Source organism: Lepisma saccharinum, chromosome 9 (assembly GCF_977018435.1).
Source record: "Lepisma saccharinum chromosome 9, izLepSacc3.1, whole genome shotgun sequence".
Taxonomy (NCBI): Eukaryota; Metazoa; Arthropoda; class Insecta; order Zygentoma; family Lepismatidae; genus Lepisma; species Lepisma saccharinum.
The window spans coordinates 53,760,409-53,777,028 of record NC_139237.1 but is presented as its reverse complement, the minus strand read 5'-3'; the positions used below and the strand labels follow the sequence as shown (position 1 = coordinate 53,777,028).

At 38.8% G+C, this 16,620-nt stretch overlaps 1 protein-coding gene across 2 annotated transcripts in view; it reads left to right on the top strand.

Annotated features, from left to right (window-relative positions):
• LOC145992668 (uncharacterized) overlaps positions 1 to 16,620 on the top strand; it is a 51,660-nt gene that overhangs the window by 22,232 nt on the left and 12,808 nt on the right. The window contains exon 1 of one of the 2 annotated variants that reach the window (XM_083129042.1): positions 7,728 to 7,916. The exons of the other annotated variant lie outside the window; for it this stretch is intronic. The gene's annotated coding sequence lies outside the window, so the exon portion shown is untranslated. Of the gene's footprint in view, positions 1 to 7,727; positions 7,917 to 16,620 lie in introns of those variants that run through there. 2 annotated transcript variants of the gene reach the window in all.

Below are 16,620 nucleotides of genomic sequence, written 5' to 3'. Positions count from 1 at the left end.
TAATAAGAAACGCATTTTCCGAAACGCAAGGAGAAGCACGTATTTAACTTCTTGTCGTGGTCCTACACCACAATGCAACTATGTCGAGTCTCATTGTTGGGCGGGGAAGGTCTTGGGAAAGCGAGCGCAAATGCTCTCACGCTGTTCATAAAGTCCGGAAAGTATTCGAGGAATAACTCGTTCATTACGATATTAAAAACCTTGTGCAGACAATGGGGTAGTCGATTTCTTGAATTGGGCTAAGAATCCTAAAAATAATTTGCATGGTGATTTGCTCTGCGAGACAAACATAAGTATGTTGGATGCATAAAGTATGAATGGTAATTTAGAAATGCTACATAAACTTGACATCAAGTTGGAGTTGGAGCTGTGCGATATACTCTACATGAATATTAATAACATAAACATTAAAGTAATATATTTTTCATCATATATTCTTGAACGAAGTGACCAATCAGGTAATTTTTTATCGTAATGAATTAGTGCATGATAAGCCTTTTAATGTACAATATTGTATGTTTATTTTGTAAGTAATCAACAGATACGGATTTTCTCATTATTAACCTTTAAACACTGCGACGTTTTCCTTGCCTACTACTACATTTTAATTTTTAATTTTTGTAGTGTATATGTAAAAAATTGTAGGCATGCGAGAAACAGTTTTAAAACATATATATTTTTCATTATGGTAAAAATAATTATCTTTTATTGTCAAAATATTTTTTGTTACATATGGACGGTTAAAGTTACAGTGGTGTAGATCACTTTTAAAAAAAAGACAGACACAGAAACCAGATCTATATAAGTCAATCTGTTAACAAAAAACGTTAAGTAAATCAGAGATTTATTCAACTGTCAACAGAAGACAGTTTAAGGTCTAGTGATAAAGGAAACGGGTGTTGTGTTGATCAGCAAAGTGCTGTGAGTCAGACTTTTTTTTCTTTTTAAGAAAGTGCAAACCTGTGCAAAATGTATCTTGTGATAACTGTAACAAAATATCACTGGGTGAATTTTCACCCATTCTAGTGTTAAAGGGTCAAATTGAACTGACAAATGAGTGTATAACTAGATAACACTTGTAACTCATGAAGTTCATGATATTTGAGAACTTTTTGTTCCATTTATATTCATTCAATGTGTGTTTTCTCGTCACCGAAAAGGTTACGAAGGGGATTGCCATTGTGAAAAAGAAGAAAGTCTGTCTTGACTTTCCGTGGAAGGCTGGTGCAGACAACGTTTGTTTGTGTAGGTGTGAGTGGGCCAGGGAGTATAATTTATGTGTATTTGTATTTTTGTTATTTTACGCCGCTTTTCTTCTACTTTTGGCTAATCGCGACGATGAGCATGAGTGATGATCAGATAAAAGCGATTAACGTACATCCACAAGAAAAACCCGGTCCCGGGTTCGATACCAACCCAACCAACCAACAAGAAAAACCCACACTCAGGCCCTGCTCGGAAAAAGTGCACCACATAACGCTCTGGGACATCGAGCCAGCGAGTATAATTTGTCGATGGAATTTTTAGAATGCAAAATTTTTACCCTCTGGGATGAATTTTAACAAACACATTTTCCTGTTGTAAGGGAAAGTAACGAATCGCAGCTTGTTTCGATAGAAAACATCGACAGATTACCTAGTCTGGCCATAAATACTGTTACACACTATTTTGTGAATAAATTGAATGTGGTTTCAGATTTTTAAATGTTCTTTTAGTATGTTACACTTACATATATTACACACAAATAGCACCAATCAGTTTTCAAAATGTACACTTTTCGCCCTCACAGAGGCTCGAAGTCTCCCTGGCCAGGCATCTATTGCAGCACGGATGGTCTTGATAGGAAAGTCCGCTCCTGCTGCTATCAAGGAGCGCTTTTAACGTTCAGTTATAGGGTGCCTCTTCTTGCAGACAGTCCCCTCTAGCTCTGGGCACAGTTTGTAGTCCAAGGTACTGAGATCATGGGCATGAGATGGCCAATCAAAAGTGGAGATGAAATGGAGTACACTGGTCTACAGTAACCGTCGCGTCATCCTTGCCTTATGAGCTGGAGCAGAATATTTCTTGAACATCCAGGATTTATTGTGAAACATTGTTTGGTTCAACAGTGTCACGAGAGGGTCCAGTACACTTTCCACATACACTTTTGCACGGGTTTTAAGCCCTTTTCTCAAAAATGAGGCCTGGTGGAACTCTCATAGCTCACCCCCCACCAAACCATGACTAAAGATGACTGGTGGCATCTCTGATTTTTGGGAACTCTCTCACAAACTTCTCGAGAGTTTGAAGCATACACCCTATCATTTTGGCGGTTAAAACTTTATTCAGTGGTGAACAATTTCTTATCGGTGAAGAGAATCCTGCAATGCCCATTGGCAACGTACCGCTGCAGGAGCCGTCTCGATTTCAGTTCCCTCTGCTTCTTCACTTGTGTTGTCAGAAAATTTCCAGTACTCCACCGGTAAGCTCCAATTCCAAGGTCTTCATTAAGTACCCTGAACATTGATTGTTGTGAAATGTTCAGCTCCTGTGCCAATATCACTTGCTTCCGGATGGGATTTTCGGCGGATGCGAACCAGCACTGCTTTAACAGCCGCAGCTGTTTATACGATGTGAAGTGGACCAACTCTTGGGCGATCTTTCATGCTACCAGTATCAGTGAATCTCTGGATTGCTGATCTTCGGGATTTCTAGTGGCTGGAAAATCTCAGTGAGTGACTTCCCAATCATATGCAGAGTAATTTCGGCTACTCTGTTTTGATATTCGCCCCACTTCATGCTAAGCACAAGAAGATACACGCTTGCTCTTTCACAGCTGAACACACAATGGTCAGAAGTGAACTTCAGCACAAGCATGGTTCATGAGCCTGACTACCGGATGTACAGTCCAAGCCCGAAAGTTTGTAACAGTATTTATGGCCAGACTAGGTATATTGCAGTCAATAAAATAAGGCATATTTGGGGGTCAACATAGACATTTAAAAAGTGAAACTTTGAATATGTAGCGTTACTTTTGTCAAGAAATTCAAGTTCAATTCAGCAGGTGCGAAAGGGAAAGGGTCAGTCGACGCCAGGAGTTTCATGATTGACGAACAGCCACCGATCGCCTCTCTTCATGAGGACGGCCTAGTTTGCCTTCGATCCTCCCAAAGCAAGTGTGCCAAGTGCCTTTCTGGTCTCACGGAAGGTTACTCTGAAGAAGATGAATAATAGGAAAACATACGATACTTATCTGCACATAAGAGAACATCTGAAGCGATCGCCGACAGTTAAACAACTACCCCTGTGATTACGTGAAGTAGCTTTATTTAGTATGTTTCTTTCTAATCAGTTTATTGACGACATTCTCCACGCATTGTACTTGCATTATTATACAGATCAGTTCAACCAAATGAATAATATCTTACTATATCCTATTCCTACTAACATTACTCAACATTTATCTCCAACTTTCTCATATGTAAACCTCGATACTAATATTAAAGGCACCAGGACACAAGCGCATACCCTCTGAATGTATGCAATTGGAGGCTGGCTTCTTTACGGGTTTTCCACCTTTATTTTTTTTTTCTATGTACGAAACTACATTTTCTTGCGGCAGTTAAGCTAAACAGTTGTTTCTACATTTGTAAAATACCGAGTTCAAAATGGAATCAAAGTAATATTTTGATTATGATGTAAATATCACCAATAAATACGCTATTTTTGACCGCATGAAGTAATTCCTACATTTGTTTAATTCAAGTGTGAGAAGAAAGCTGAAACTTTCACCATCTTAGTAACGGAATGATCAGCGAAAAGTATTACGAAAACGGGACTTCTTGGCTCGAAATATATATGACAATGAGTTTGTTCTTTCATATATTTCATCAATTCACCATTCACCTTCAACGTCATGGTTAACTTACAGAGTTTGAAAAATAAATATAAATTACCAAGGCTGCTCCCCGTGAGACCGACGGCAGGTCAGAGTTGAGTGTCAGAGACCAGAGGCAAAGCCAGAGGCACACCCTTGTTCCAAACGGTAGGAGGCCAGCGACTCGGTTCCCAGCATCTCCACCAAGGTAAAGTCATAGGAAGCTAGATCATGACGGCTAGAGATTTCCTCAGTAAGATTAGTTGCTTGGGCTGCAAGCTTTACAGCCTTGCCCTCGGGAAGCTAAGCTGAATGAGGATGAGCTAAACAAGCGTGTGTCAGCAATAATTTATCCTTATTACCGTTCCTGGGTTTGGCATCCCCTGGTGGCGTCTTGGCAATGACGACACTGGCGTCTGGAAGCAGCAGACCTTTTGATAGCGGCAACGCAATCAAAACCTTTGGTGTACAGTCACGGACACTTCTGGGTTGTAACAATCCTATCAACTTTCAATGGGATCGTCCATAACTGTACATACTGGACAATGAAGTTCTATATGGCAGTGGTTCCCAAAGTGTGCGCCGCGGCGTCGTGACTGGTTTACAGGGGCGCCGCGAAATGTTCCAATATTTTCACTGAAATGATATGATTGTTCCAAATATTTACTTATATAGTACTTTTTACATATGAAATATTTCTGAATTTGAAATATGTGTTTATTTTTAACTTACGGCAAGCAACCTAACCACAATAACTGACCGTTGCAAATGTTAGATAGGCCTTCATTTTGACTTGAACGCCGCGGAAAAATCTTGAAACACTAAGGACGCCGTGAAACGAGAAAGTTTGGGAACATCTGATATATGGTATACTTTCTCAATTTTTAAATTCTGATTTGCTTTATTTTACTTAATTCTTCTGTCACTTTTGCCTAATGGCGAATTTGAGCATGAGTGATGACATAATGAAATTGATGAAGGGACAATTACAAAGAACACCCGTGCTCAGGCCGGTATTCTAACCCGAGATTCCTGGCATCGAAGTGTTTTGCGCTAACCACCCCGCCACGGAGGTTGGCGCTTCTTGAAACTAAAATGTACGATTGATTGATTTGGTGTTTTAAGTCCACTTTATGCACAGTAAGGCTAATCGGGACTGGACATACAGTTTAAAGTGGGATCCGAACCACTATGTGCCTCCACCGGGTATCGAACCCGGGACCCCTTGATTACAAGGCGACGACACCACCACTGCGCCATCGGGGAGGCCTAAAATGTACGATTCCAATGTAGCGTTATACTATCATAAGTGCATTTTTAATAACAAAGATTCTCATTTGTTCAAAGACCTTACCTGGGTAAATATTTCCGCTTTGATGAAAATGTGAGCATTACTGAAAAGTATACTGTTCGAAGATTTAATATCAAATAACTCCTTACCATCTTCTTTTCTTTTGCATTCCTATATTTGGCTCATAGTCTATGACTATAATATTATCCCAAAGGTAAATATTAAGTTTCTTTTAATTAGAAAATTTGTAAAAAAAAAAAAAATCGAATATTTCCATGCTCTTGTAATTTTAAAAAGAGAATTTAATACGACGGCGAAACTTGAAGCAACAGTAAGCACATTCGCCTTAAAGCAGTCAGAAGAAAGGAAAATTGTTCGGCTATAACTCTTGAGTCTCAAGTTAATTAGTGCGTAAAAGGGCAGGAGAGAAATTAATTTTGAATTGGTCATCCTAACGGTTTTAGCTTTTTTATTGCTTTAAGAGCAATCAAAACAAGTTACTTGAGTCGAACACTTTTTCTGGATTTGAAGTAATTAAGTTTCACGACCAGATAGGTGGAACCTTTTCCATTACTGCAGTTACGGAAGAAGAGTGATGTTGCTTCATTATTGCGGACATGTATGCTGCATAGTGTTTCCTTCTCCAAAGAACGACCTGGAAACAGCATTTTCGCTCCAGTGCAATTTATCTTCTGTTTCCGAAATAACGGAATCAGGTAACACAAGCGACGTTCCATACTTTGTAAAGGGAAGGCGACACATTAGGGGGACATACCCCCCTGCCCTCATTGCCCGGTTGCTCTTATCATGGCAAACGGAGTTTCGATTTGCCTCACACGAAACAACCTTCCTCCTCTCTATGTATATTTTCTCTCTTGCTTCATATCGCATTTACCGAAAAGTAGATTATAAACTGACGAAAGATGAGTTGCTTTGTTGAGAAAATGTAAAGGAAGAGAGTAATAATAATAATAATAGTTTATTTTAAAATACTGAGAACAGTTGAACCTTATACAGCAGTACGTCACAAAGAGTATATCAAAGGATTAACTCATAATGGTTTTTACAATAAACCTCATCTTATATCTAAAGATAATATTTTAAGGGAAGTCATAGTTAAAATCATCGATTAATATTTTTAAAAGTCAACACCATTCTTCAAATTTACTGATAATAATGATTTTTCCTTGTCTTGTATAATAATAATAATAAATTATTTCTTGTAAACGTGAAGCCACTCAAATAGAAGGGATAAAGTGATAATATATTTTCGATACAGCTCCATTAATTAGTACCTTACACTCAGTATGTATTTATGATTGTATTTCTTGAGATTTTTTAACCTATCCTTTCTATGTCGTCTATATATGGAACCCAAAATGTTGAAATTGATACAGATAACACATTGAAGTGCATAAACTGCTAATGAAGAAGTTTTGATGCATCAACATACACAGAACTAAATTATACTTTTCACTGTGTGACGATTGGCCGCCGTGTGAAATATGTTTATTGTTAGAGAAAGAGCAGTCCCTGTCTGTGAAGTCACAGTAATGTGTTTCTTCCACTTTGAAGTATGATGCTTGAAGGCGAAGATTTTTAGTCTATATTTTTTCGCGGATGTACTGAGCATATTTTCCGGTTATTATATCACCTGTTTTTCACAGATATATAACGCTTGGCGCAACAGCTCTTGAAGGCCAAGGCCTACCTATACCCACTGCCGGTCTCACTCCCACGTGCCTCAGCTGAGGTGGGTAATCATCCAACCAATTGAGGAAACTTCGAGGCTTTCACTATCATTTTCAGGTTTAAGAGATACCTAACAAGCTTTCATGTCCATATATTTAACCGATATGGCACGAATTTCTACATACTCGTAGAAATACGAATTTGTTCCACTTCTGGTCACTGACTATTGTAGGGAAAGTGTAGACTCTATGTGAAACGATGTAGGCCTATTATAAGTCACTTGAGATATTCGTCCATCGTAGTACGTTGTCCATTGTTATTTTGAATTCTGATTGAGTCTATTGCCATTTTTTGTCAGAGGAGGAAGTTGTAATTAATTTCTCTACAAATGAATGAAAGTAAAATTCTCTACCAGAGGGAACTGTTCAATTGCAAGGATTGGCAGTGGCTGAGTTGAATCTTCACTAAGGCTACTGGTGCAATTATTGTGAAAAACGTAAATAGTTCACAGAAGCTAATAATACTAACATATTAGAAAAAAATGCAAATCTTATGCATTACTTTTGTTAAAATTTTTCCAAAACATATAAGTCTGTTATTGATTTTAATTGATTGCTTGCATTGCTGTAGATTTAACAATTTATTGAAACAGAAATTATATGTGGTAACAAATGTTGGAAGTCATTATCGACTCTAATTCTTATGTCTACTATTTGTAGAATTAAATTCTGTTTTAAGGCGACATCCTTTTTGGGAGGCTCGTGTTTAGAAGTGACAGTTTGACCTCCTTAAGCAACAAAGCCTTGCTAGTGCAAAGATGTTAAACAATGAATCCGCAATCTTTGTTCTGCAGTTTGACGATATTACTTTCCTTGCAGCTCGCACGATAGGAAGTAACCAGCTCCAATTCACACAGAGAAAATAAAATATGACGGATCACATGGCGAAATTTCCAGTTTTGGCTGAAGTTAATTATGAAGGTGTGAAATAGTGCCTGACTTCTTTTGGCATGCTTGAAACATGTGCTTGCGACGACTTATCTGAGATCCGAAATTCACTTTCAGAATTTCAGGGCAAGTAGTTTCTAAAATTTCTGCTTAACACACATGTTAGAGCAAATGCATTTCTTTTATTTCTTATGAGAAACTGCGTGAAGAACAGCAATGACCCATATTTGGATTTCATTAATCCTGTAGCTGCACACACATTAAGTGAAACAACTCTCAATCAATTTATCGAAAGTGATGACGGCAAGAAAAAGACGAAGTACCTTCGTCCTGATTGACGGAGTGCTGTATATGCAATTTTATTTTGAGGACTTCACTGTTTTTCTTCAATATTCAAGGGGTTAATTTTTATGTCTCCAGCCCATACACTGCAATTTAATTGTAGCTGTAACTTAGTAAAGTCATAATATAAATATAGTGTTTTATAAAATTAATATTAACTAAGTCAACAACAACAATCTATGAGCTCCTGCAGAACTCAAGCCGATAGATCTCTTACATACGTCACAAAAAACGTTGAGTTTAAAAAATATATAATTTGACATCTGAAATCATAAATCATAGTCCATGTTCTCAAAACTGGTAATATTAATCATGCTGCCAGTGAACGTTGATATTTCTTTTCATTTAGATTCATGTTCACACTTCAGTCAATGTCACAATTAAATTTCATTTTCCTTTTCCTGCCGGCCCCCGTGGCGGAGTGGTGTCGACCTCCGTGGCGAAGTGGTGTCGACCTCCGTGGCGGAGTGGTTAGCACAGCGCGCTGCAACGCCAGGGGTTCCGGGTTCGAGTCCCGGGTAAGGCATGGGTATTTGTGTTTGTCCAAACGTGAAAAACCGAGAATACTGTAAAAATTGGAAAGTGTAAAAGTTGAAAAAGTGTGAATGACGGGGAATACCACCGCGTAGGGGTATTCCTTTTATCATTGTAAAAAAAAAAAAAAAAAAAAAAAAAAAAAAAGTGGTTAGCAGAGCGCGCTGCAACGCCAGGGGTTCCGGGTTCGAGTCCCGGGTAAGGCATGGGTATTTGTGTTCGTCCAGTTGATATGTAAGCAAGAAAATGTAAGAATTGAAAAGTGTAAAAGTGATAACAAGAGTGAATGGTGGGGGATACCTCCGTGTAGGGGGTATTTCCTTTTTTTTTTTTTAAAAAAAAAAAGAGTGGTTAGCACATCGCGCTACGATGCGAAGGGTCCCGGGTTCGAATCCGGGCCTGGGCATGACGATTTTGAGTGTTCATTTAATCATATCATCACTCATTCCCATCTTCGCAAATTAGCCAAAAGTGGCTCAAAAAAGTGAAGTAAAATAAAGGAAATCAATCAATCATTTTCTTTTTCCTGTAATTAAAGAAAGTAACAACATCCCTCTTGTGCGTGTGTCAAGTTGTTACTGGATATATTCGTCCGCGTAGCTACACATGCAGTAGAACTAGCTTTCCTGAAGCCGCAGGCCAGTTTCATTTTTCGCACAAATGTCCGGCGTACAAAGTATCTAAATAACACCAGATCTGAGATAGGGTATGGTTGGAGTTTGGACAGTTTAAACACATACCACTCAAACTTCAAGCCAAGACTTGATTTGAATTGTACGATGGTGGTTTGAAAAGTTCTCGGAATCACCACCAGATGTCAGTGCTAGGACAACGAGGTTCCCGCATAGTAATAGGCCATCCTTTATTAATAAACACGTGGCGCGTCAGTGTTCTGGGTAGATATCTTTGGTGCGGACGTCACTTTGTAGTTGTTCCCGTGCAGTGCTTTGTGAAGATGGAAAAAATCGAGATTCGAGCGGTGATTAAGTACTTCGTAAAGAAAGGTATGAAAGCAAAGGAAATACATACCGATTTTCTGAACACACTGGGGGACTCTGCTCCTTCATATTCAACTGTTGCAAAGTGGACAAACGAGTTTAAATTTGGTCGGGACAGCTTAGAAGATGATCCACGTAGTGGTCGCCCAAAATGTGCTACTACCCCAGAAATTATTGAAAAAGTGCATAAATTGGTCATGGAGGATCGCCGACTGAAAGTGCGTGAAATTGCTGAAGCTATAGGAATGTCATCCGAACGGGCGTATCACATATTAACAGTTGAATTGGATATGAGAAAATTATCTGCAAGATGGGTGCCGCGACTTTTAACACAGGACCATAAACGCATCAGAGTGGACATTTCCGAACAATGTTTGACTCGTTTTAAGAGAAACCAAACAGATTTTTTGCGCCGGTTTGTGACGACAGATGAAACGTGGGTCCACTACTATACCCCAGAGACAAAACAACAGTCAAAGCAGTGGAAACATGTTGATTCACCACCACCAAAGAAAGCAAAGGCAATACGGTCGGCCGGAAAGGTAATGGCGTCAGTGTTTTGGGATGCGAAAGGGATTCTGTTGATCGATTATCTTCCCACTGGTCAAACAATTACGGGACAATACTACGCTAATCTCCACGACCAACTAAAGCATAAGATACGGGAAAAGAGGCCAGGTTTGGCAAAAAAGAAAATCATCTTGCATCAGGACAATGCGCGCCCTCACACAAGTGTCATTGCCATGGCAAAAATTCATGAACTTGGTTACGAATTGTTGCCACATCCGCCTTATTCGCCTGATTTGGCTCCCTCAGACTTCCATCTTTTCCCCAAACTCAAAAGTTTCCTCGGTGGACGGAGATTCTCTTCAAAGGAAGAACTAATAGCCGAAGTTGACACGTATTTCACAGGCCTGGAGGAATATAATTTTCGAGATGGGATCAAGGCATTGGAACATCGCTGGACCAAGTGCATTAGTGTAGAGGGAGACTACATTGAAAAATAAAAAAAATCACTTTTGTAAGTCGTTTCTTTCTATTCCATTCCGAGAACTTTTCAAACCACCCTCGTAAGTCTCATGTACTTTAAAAAAAAAATACGCACAGAAAATTAAATGTATCAAAGCTTTTTGCTGAACCTGAAACGCATCAATTGATACACGAAAGTCTGTTTTTTGGCCTTTGCCAAGAATCACGTTTACAGTTTCATGCATTTTTGTATATCACTTGTAAAGGTATCGCCGAAGTGCATCATACGATGCATGTGATTAGGTAATTATTTCTATGTGAATCTGTACTTTAAAATGCACCATTTGATGCATTTTTTATGCTTCTCCCTGCATTTTTCTTTATGGTTAGGGTTACCAGACGTCCGGTTTTTTCCCGGACATGTCCTACGTTCTAGTCTTATGTCCGGCGTCAGGGAGGAATTTGAAAAATATCATAAATGTCCTATATTTTGAACATCACATAATATTACTTAGTAAAATACGTACGTGTTTCGTTGAACAAAGGGAAATCATGCAAGTTACAAATCCATTGCCCAAAATGAAAATAAATGTTTATCCTGCTAGATAACAAACAGGAAAACTGAAGCAACTAATGAACAAAGTTTTGGGGCCAGATTCTGATGTCACTCTGCAGTGCCTGGGGTTTATACTGATGGAACAAGGTGTTTCCCATTCTTATTCAATATTTTTGTTTGTAAAGCAGGGGGTATAGAGAACAGTTATTCAGGGTGTCTACCAGTCAAGAAAGTGAGGAAAGTCAAGAAGAAGTAAAGAAATCAACAAGTAGGCCAAGAAGTCAATAAAATCAGGAAATTATACTATGGTCAAGAATTTCCGCAATCACAATTACCGACTGGTTGATTTAGTTTATTTTACTTCACTTTTCTGCCCCTTTGGCTAATCGAGAAGATGAGGATGAATAGTGGTAAGATAAGATGGATGAAGAAACACATAGGGACCTCAACAGAAGCCCCACATAAGATTATACTGGCTGTGAATCCAAACGGCAGAATCTCGCAAGTCTGCCAAATGCAGTCTAGGATGCATTAATAAATGAAGCAAGTCTAATTCTCTTGTAAAATACATCTTCAGTTTTAATCTTAACTGTCCATTTGGTAGGGGTTTCTCATTAAATATCATAGATATGTATTTTCTTATTTGCAACTTTACCTAAGTAGGGATCGAATAAATAAAGGTTAACAAAAACGACAAAAAAGGCTAAGAAAAGTCCTGAAAAAGCCAAGAATTTTGGATTTGATATTTTGGTAGAAATCTTATAATTATACTAAAAATACCCAAGATTAAACTTCTGTAATCATTTCAAAATACGGTAATTGCTGAATATTTGTTAGCCATTAGAGGTCATAATGCAAATGTTGAGAGACTACTTTCATTACCATCAGCACAATGGACTCACGAGATAATTCTTTCTTTTTCATAAAGCCTGTAAAACGTTTGGTGCTGGTCCTTATAATTTCTAAGAATGACTGTCCAGTCTCTCATCAATATATCTTGACTAGACCTGCAATTTTGAGAAAATTTTCTCTTCTGAGAAGTAGCAGTTAAAAAAAATGTAGTACAAGTGCATTGTTTAGTATATTACGGTACATTTAAGAGTTCGTTAAGAAATCATTTTTTAAACTGAAAAAATGTCATTTTTAAATTACTTTTTAACGTGTTCTGTAGAAAATATGTATTATTTATTGCGAATGTTATGTGTCCTACATTTTGACATAAAGTCCTACATTTTGACATAAAGTCCTACATTTTGGGACATGTCCTACATTTATAGCGATCTGGTAACCCTATTTATGAAGCAGTTAAACAATTGATCTGAGCTGCAGACGTTATTCATTTTTTGATTTAACTACTGCATTTACCTTTCTGTGTGTATGGTGTGCTTTCTACCGTCCTTCGTTACCGAGATACGAGGCTTTAATGTTTCTGCTCCTGTGCCCACATTTTTTTCTGGCTCCCCCATTGCCTAGGCTGCAGTGCTTCAACCTGCCCTAAATTATAAAACTGTTGTACATTTGTTCTCATTGTTTAAACACTACAAACAACTCTGAATTGGAGTATAACAAGACCACTAAAAAAAAATATCCTTTACCTGTATCATCCTGAGAGGTAACAAGCAAAACAGTCCAAGTGGCATTCATGTTGGTCGTTAGAAAAGTCCTGCTCGCCAATTTTACGAACATTAAAATTCAGATTCCTCCAGTGATAGTGAGAGCAGAAAGCACGAACTTGAACGAAAGTTAGCGGTCAGCCAAAATTATCTCATCTCCAACCTCTGATCCTCAGATAAACTTTCTTTAATTGTTTCGGCAACCACGAAGTGCAGCAATCACATGGAACTCCTGCTTCGCTGCCTTTTACAACTTAAGCACATCTTGTCAGTGCCGAGGGAAACCCGAAGCCCCCCTCGTTAGCTTTCATTTCGCACTCATTACAGTGGTGGAGGTAAACTGCGAGACAGCATGGCGTGCTCTGAAGGCCAAAAACAAAGAGGAGGAAGTAATTTCATGTTCGTCTCTCCGATTTACTGTGCACACAAGCTGTTTTCAGTCCCCCCCCCCAATCTCCACTTTTTGTCCCCGCATTATTGTCTCTCAATAGCCCCGTCTATTTCGCTGCACTTTTTGACACTCGGTGTAGTGCAGGTATATCCCGGTGTCAGGCTAGTGAAAGGAAATTACCTTCAACCAAGTAGACGGATAGCGGTGTTCAAGTTGAGAAGATTCAACAAATGCCTGTCTGCTGCTTAAAAAGTTAATTTGCTTAGTTTTCACGTATCACGTGATCATACACCACACATTACACTGCTCCAGGACGTAGTGCATAGGGTGCACACCAAATACACTACTTGACACCAAATCAACAAAGTAGACTAGTCATTATTGCACCGTGTAACGAACTGCGCGCGAGTGCAGAGAGAGAGAGAGAGAGAGTCAAAAAGGTTATTGCTAAGCCTTGTCTACCATGTTGTCATTCGTTGCGAAGGTCTCTCTCTCTCCCTGGTGTTAAATTCTGACCAAGACATCCGTGAAATTACTTGGGTTCTGGGGCAAATCTGATTTCGGACATGTAACTTCGTTAATTTTACAGATTGATATTTGCCCATAATACCTTTTAACCCTAGCCATAGGCGTCGACTCCATGGGGCTTAGGGGGGCTCGAGCCCCCCAATGTTAATGATGTGGGGGCAGAGCCTCCCAAATAATTTTGCTTAAGAGGATCTAATGTATTATTTTTCTTCTCTTGTAAAGTTTACTCTGAATTGTGCCACATGAACTTAACTTTAAATACACATTTGAAATGTTCTAGACCATCAACTTTGGGGGGCTGAGACCGCTAAACCATCAACTTTGGGGGGGCTATGACCTGAGACAGCAAAACACACGACTTATTACTATGTACTAAGTATATAATTATTATTTACTATTATACATATATTAATCAGAGACATAATGAATTTAGCCAACAACTTGTTAAAGACTGTTTGGGAATCCCCTAAAAGAATGCAAATATTTAGGAATATTATTGATGTGAATGGGACTGCGACCACTTTGCCCTCGTCGGTGGACATTGAGAGCCTACAGTATGCAACAGATCTTAAGGAACTATGAAAACCTTCTCAATTTTCTTGAGAAATTTTCTGAAGAAGATTCTACTGACGCAGCATCAAAATGTGCTGGATACCTGGAGACAATGCTTCACTTCAAGACATTTTTCTTTCTTTCCCTCTACTGCCATGTGATGGGTCCAATAGAAGAGGTAAACTGTAAGATTCAGTCTCCACGCATTGGTGCTACAGAAGTGGAATCAAAACTAAAATACTTGACTGACATCTTTCAAGAAAAGCGAATGAGTTTTGAACAGTTCTGGCAGAAATGCACAAAGGGCAAACCCAGCCTCGTTGATGAGCCAGAATTGCCCCGGCAACGTCACGTCCCTAATAGACTTGAAAATCCTGATGCTGCCAAACATCACAAGTTCTACACTCCAAAATAGTATTATAAATCAATATACACTGACGTGTGTGAAAGAGCAAAAACATGTGTTAAACAAGGACATGAATCTACAGGACTACAAAAAGTAACAGCCGTAGAGAAAGAATGCATCTCAGCTGTGAACAGTTGCACAACAAACTTTCAGCAAACGCGAGAATTCTTTCGCCAAGATTTGGATCCCGATAGGCTCTCTTTACACCTGTCCATGCTTGGTGATATCGCCAAACAGAAGAAAGTGGTTCTAACTACCATGCGTGACATAAAGAAGTTTGTTTTGGAAGACAACACCCTCCAGGAGCCAAATTCATGATGGTCCTCCGCACTGTGCCAGTGACGACAGCCACAGCCGAAAGGTCATTCAGTGCTATTCGCCGACTAAAGACATATTTGAGATCTACAATGAGGCAGAAGAGACTAAGCAGCTTAGCGGTACTCACTCCACATACATCAAACTGTGCTTGATAATTTGGACCTGAGACCGCTCGTTAATGAGTTCATAAAAAAATAACCCACTGCGTAGAGCAACTTTTGCTTTATTTTTAAATCATGTTCATATGTTTTTGTTGTGTATGTCACTTTATATCTTAGTGTACATGATATTTTTTTTATTATTGCAAAATTAAATTTAAAAAGTAAAATATTGTAGCAAGAACAAAAAAGTAAAACTATTTTCCTGCGATTTGTGTTAGCATTTATGTAAATAATTAAATAAAACTGTTAAATATTGTAAATATTCGTTATTTTATGGGTTATTTGCAACCCATCACATGTCTGTTGCGGACATTAAAACAGACCAATGCTCTCGCCGGGACTCGAACCCGAGACCTCTGGATCAAAGCGAGTTGAGTCGACCACCCAACACGCTCGGCTACCGAGGCCGGCATAAAACTGTTAGGTTGGTCTCTTAATGTAAATACATACTTTTCAATAAAAATGTTAATTGTTATTTAAAAACCAAATGAGCAGACACAAAAGACATAAAGAGACTTTGAAACATTTTCTAAACGTTTTTCATGTTACATTTCATTTGCATGAGGAATATAATAGCTGCTTAAAAACTGCTATACGAAGACGTAACTTTTATTTTTAAAAAAGGGAGGGAGGGAGTCATTCATTCATTTATTTCAGTGATCAGAGCCCCCCCCCCCAATAATTTTGACAAGTCGGCGCCCCTGACCCTATCCATAATTCTATTGGTAAGCGCAGCAGTTATGACCCTCAACCTATTAAAAATATACTATTTATTCGTTTCGATTAAGGCAGATCTGGGACCTCGGAAGCATATTGTTGTAGCGTTAGGGATGCTCTAAATTTTCTGTTGGCAAAGGAACTTTACCTATAAGCTTGAAAAATGTAACCTACATAAACTTAAATGACAAACCAGAATTTGGAAAAAGTTACAATGGAGGTGAATACAATTGGTTCCCAAAACTCGTCGAAGCGAGGACATGTAACGGCAGCTCCTTCTTGTAACGGCCCCTTAGACTTTTTTTCGAAAATAGTTCATGTGATAACGGTCAAAAACGCGGACATGTAGGAGAGTAATTTAAAAAACGGTGGAACAGACACAAAGCCAGTCAGAAGGAACTTTAACTTCTCGCACTTCCTCCATTCGTAGACTTGGCTCAGCTACTTTTAGCTAAGGGATGTCCTTACCATCATAGATAGTTGATGAGTATGAACTTTGATACGGTGCTTTTAGTTTCCTAACACTCGTTTGAAACTTCGAACTTGAAGAAGTTCGGGTGTGTAATTGTGTTGCGCTTGGTTGAACACTTTTCTGCAGTAACAGACTAGGAACGTGTATTTGCTGTTTCGTCAGAAATTAAGCCTTTACGGAATTATGCAGCAGCACTGAGCGTGTCCGTCTACAAGAGAACTTGATGCAAGAAAGCGAAAATGAGTGTAACGGTTGAAGACTGGTTGTCGCCGCCCAC